Genomic DNA, 5,354 nt, shown 5'->3' with positions numbered 1-5,354 from the left:
AACCCGTCTGTCACTCGACTATTGGTTGGAGTGGTTAAACTTTTAAACCAATCAGTCAACTTCCCTCCAAACGCAAAGCCCAACCCCCTCTTTCTTCCCGCCTCACAGATGCTGTGCGGCGCACAACCGTTTTGAAATAATGACGAAACTTAAAGTGACAGTTCACCCAAAATGAAAAATCTGCCGTCATTTACTTACCATCAGATTGTTCCAAAACTGTATACATTGCTTTGTTCTGCTAAACACAAAGGAGGCTATTTGGAAGAATGTCAGTATCCAAACAGATCTCATCCCCCATTAGCTGCCATAGTAGATAAAATAAATACTATGGGAGTCAATGGGGATGAGATGTGTTTGGTTACCAACATTCTTCCAAATATCTTCCTTCATGTTCAGCAGAACAAAGACATTTACAAAGGATGAACAACCTGTGGTTGAGTAAATGATGACAGACTTTTCATTGTTGGGTGAACTATCACTTTAAGTTATATTTCTCATTCAGGAAGTGATTTCCTGATTATCATTTAAAGTTTAATAAACTCTGTCGCATGTTAACACTTCTGCAATCTCGAGGCAGATCAAGAGATGAAGGAAGTGAAGTTTATTGAATAGGCTAATATTAGCTGTGTGCTTTGAAAGTTAAAATGTACAATATTAGTCATGATACATGCTTTTAGACATAATGATATGGGATGTAATGTCAGTCACTCCTCTCTTCAGTAAGTCACATTGGCTCCTGTAGTCGCTCATCAAACTCAAAGCTGCACCTCCGGATCTTCACTCGCTCACGCAGACTCACTGGATGTACCCGCCACACCCCTGCGCTCTGCACATCAACCACCTCTTGTAGTGCCTTCACAAACAGGTCAAAAATCGAAAGGATAAAAGTGTCTGCTAAAAAACTGTTGAATACTACAAAGGCAACAATGGACTATGTTGTGACTAAACAATCTAAGCAATAAAACAAAACCTGTTATATATAAGCTGTTTTAAACATCTTCAATATAGTCGTTTTTTGCATAAAATTAGCAGAAATTGATGTGATCGCGCCACGGCTTGAGGTTTCACTAAGATGCTTTTCAAACAACACTAAAGGAGTTCCTATCTGAGCTCTTATTGGTTGCTCTTTTTCATTATTTAGTCAGTTACCCATTTCAAAAACGTTTTTATATATAAAGAAATATTAGTTTATTATGAAGAAGTGTATATTTGCACAATTTCTGTCTATGATGATGATGATATCTTTATTTCAGACTCATATACAATAAAAGAAGAACAGCAAACAGCATGAATAACAAGAAGAAGATCATTAACATCTAATGTCCATATAAGCACTTTCTCCAGTGCCTCTAAAGTGGAGCGAGGTGAACCTAACAGTGCTCTTCTCTAACATCACAATCATTTCAGTTTTACAGGCCTCAAGTCGCTTAAACATTTATACACAACATTTCTGATAACAGCAGTTAACACGGGCATCTGATTCTGAACAAAAAGCTGGCTGGCACTTGTCCACCGAGGGACTTTTAATAATGCATCATTACATGCAACATGCAGCTTGTTAAATGTTGCTGTACTGTAACTGCACCACAAGAGGGCGGTATAAAGTGGAGGGCAATAAGCTTAAAACAACGCTATTGTGACATCATCAGTACACGTGCTAAATGTACCAATGAGCATGTTAGCTTGTGCATATCATTTACAAAACTGTCTCTGAATGTCGTCATCATCACAAAGGTCACTTCTAATGACATGACCAAGATATTTGACCTTCTTCAGCACAGAGAACTCCTGACCAGCCAGATAAAAAGAGGGAAACACGGCCTTACGAGCCTCCTTTGTCCTCACCAACATGACAACACTCTTTTTGATGTTAAACTTTAAATCAAATGTCAAATGCTCTGCTGTGATCTGATCTAGGCCACAAGATTTATTCATAAGTAATTTTCCTATAGCGGAGGTTACTTCCTCAGCCTTAATAACCTCATTATTAAAAGACACATTCCCAATAATTAAATCCTCACTTTTAACACCGTTGAGGTCACTGTGATGCCTTCTCCAAAGATCTGCAATATTTTCAGATCCAGTAAACCCTTCAACACTGGAGGCCAGAGGGATTCATAACTTTAACTTCCTTCCAGAAATCTTGTATATCATTTTGTAATCAGTTTTGAGCCAAAGAGTTAGCTCTTAAAGTATGTTCGCTCCTTTTTATGAAGCGAACAGCATATTTAAACTGTGTGACAGCGTGTTTCTTTACGTCGCATGTATGGCCATTCCTTGCTTTCCCAGTTTTTAAAGGCTTCTGCTGCTTGCTGATGGAGTTTACTCACATGCTCATTCCATCCTGGTCTAACACTGTATCCTTTACATCTCTCGTTACAAAATGATTCGCTTGCATTGTTTAGTACCATCACAATTTCATCATACATGTTACACAAAACATCATTATGGTTTGAGTTGTCACGATTAACATGATCACAGGAAAACACATCATATGGAATATGAATATTCCCCAGAGACTTGTCAGTCATGTTATAATAATGATGCGAATCACAATCTGTGAGTTTATCCCACTCAACTCTCCCATCAGGTATAATTGCCCTTTTTGGTTATCTCAGGTCATTTGTCTATATTTAGCGTCACAGAAATGGGCCTGTGATCTGCTGCAGCTGTTCCACACCAGATTTCCACATTCACTGTACTTTCATGGGCATCAGCAGAGCATATACAGTGATCCAGCCATGCAGTTGTGTTCCAGGCCTCACTGACACATGTGTAGCTGTCCGTTGGCAACAGATCCAGACTTGACAGAATGAAACTATTATCCTGACAAAACCTAATCAAGTGCTGGCCAAAGAAAGATTTCACATCAGAAACATCTGCACTCCCATTACATAGATACAAGTGCGTTCACTCTCTTCAATAAAAGAGCTAAAAGCAAGCCTTTGAATAAATTCATCCTTGTTACCAGGACATCCATAGGGCATATAAACCTTTAAGATAATAAAAACATTATTGTCACTTTAATTCCTATACACCAATCAACATTCAGCCCAATCACTGTGATTACAGCATCATATGTCACATGATGGCCACTCCCCCAGATGTTCTGCCATGCACAAACCACAAACTCAACTCTCCCACCCGTGAAAGGCACTTTAACAGAGTTAAGTTTGTCTAGATCTTGTTTCGGGAGGACACCTAAAATGTCTGTGTTCTCAAACAGTTTGTCAACAAAAAAGCCGTCGAGCCTCATCCGCCGCAGTTTGTCCCAAACGCAGACCACGAGTGTTATATGACACGACTCTCATTATATGACAGTTTCATCTACTGGGTAATGTGGCCCTCAAGCGCGTTCGCCTTCAGTATCACCCTTTGATTCACACACTTCATAGAAGCGCCGCACAAACGCACCTTCAGGCCACACGTCCGGGTCATACATCTCCCTCGCGTCATCACCCTCCGCCGTATCTTTAAATGAACTATACCCTGATAGCACACATACATCTGGTTTACGTCTATTTGACGTCTGCATTTACATCTGCAAGACATCTACAATACATCGTTTGCTCATCTGCAATACGTCTCGGAGATGTCTGCTGTCAGACGTCATATAGACATCTAGAAGATGTCTGTAAGATGTTTATGATTTAGAATGGATGTACAACAGCTCTTTCTAAGATGTTTAGCAGATGTTTTTAAGCAGCAGATCTCCAGATCTTTAGCAGACTTATTACAGACGTTCAGACGTCTCCGAGACGTATTGCAGATGAGCAAACTATGTATTGCAGATGTCTTGCAGATGTAAATGCAGACGTCAAATAGACGTAAGCCAGATGGATTGTGCTATCTGGGTATCGACTTTGCACAGTGTCTATCTTCATGCACATATGCCAAAGACATCAAGTCAGGACAGATTCACAGTTTCTCATGTTTGTGACAGACAGACTCATCAGTTACAGTTAAAAGAACTTGTGTTCAATATGTCTGCAAACAAAACCAGAATGAACAAATGATAAAACACTAAATAAAAGTAATAAGAATTACTGCTTCAACGTTTCGATCATTAAGGACCCAAAGCCTCGTCTGACAGCAGCAGACTCACTTGTCTGTACAAAATAGTAAAAAACAATAACAATACAAATAAGAAATAAATAAATACAACACAAACAGTCTCAGTGAGAGTTTCAGCATCTCTAGACAACACACACGCACACGCACACACACACGCACACGCACGCACGCACACACACGCGCACACATACAAACACACACACACACACACACACATTCGATCTATCAATTGTTTAATGTCAATACTGGACGCAGAGATTTAGTTTCCCAGATAGCACAATCCATCTGGTTTACGTCTATTTGACGTCTGCATTTACATCTGCAAGACATCTGCAATACATAGTTTGCTCATCTGCAATACGTCTCGGAGACGTCTGAACGTCTGTAATACATCTGCTAAAGATCTGGAGATCTGCTGCTTAAAAACATCAGCTAAACATCTTAGAAAGAGCTGTTGTACATCCATTCTAAATCATAAACATCTTACAGACATCTTCTAGATGTCTATATGACGTCTGACAGCAGACATCTCCGAGACGTATTGCAGATGAGCAAACGATGTATTGTAGATGTCTTGCAGATGTAAATGCAGACGTCAAATAGACGTAAACCAGATGGATTGTGCTATCAGGGATTTAAACCATATTTATTCTCCGTTTTATCGTTTCGTCAGTCTGAATACAACAAATGTACACATCAATAAAACAAACAGCGTTGTGACATTCACACAAAGACCTCGAGAGTGTTCGTGTGTTTCAATCTGGTCAAAGCAACTTCTGTAAGCAACACTTTACAAGTCCCTGAATGACAATAATTAAGTCAAAACAAAGCGGTAAGTCAAAACTTTAACCATAGTCTGTGTTCCTCCCACTCATCTGTTATAAATGTTACTGCTTCCAAATGCATAGAGACTGTGTCTGTCCCCCGAATAATACTACAAAATAACAAAATAGCCAAATCTCAGAGAAAAAATCTAATCGTGATTAAACCTGAGGACAATGTAATAAACGACCAAAACAAACTCATAAAGTTCGGCCTACTAAATATTAGATCACTAAATTCAAAAGCAGTTATTGTAAATGAAATGATCACAGACAACATGCCTTACCGAAACATGGCTTAAACCAAATGATTATTTCGGTCTAAATGAGTCTACCCCACCATGCTACTGTTATATGCATGAGCCACGTCCGGTTGGTCGAGGTGGCGGTGTCGCAACAATCTTTAGAGACTTTTACTGTAACTCAGAGAACGGAGCATAAATTTAAATCATTTGAAGT

Source organism: Triplophysa rosa, linkage group LG24 (assembly GCF_024868665.1).
Source record: "Triplophysa rosa linkage group LG24, Trosa_1v2, whole genome shotgun sequence".
Classification (NCBI taxonomy): Eukaryota; Metazoa; Chordata; class Actinopteri; order Cypriniformes; family Nemacheilidae; genus Triplophysa; species Triplophysa rosa.
The sequence above is the reverse complement of the archived record's forward strand: the minus strand, read 5'-3'. Positions refer to the sequence as shown.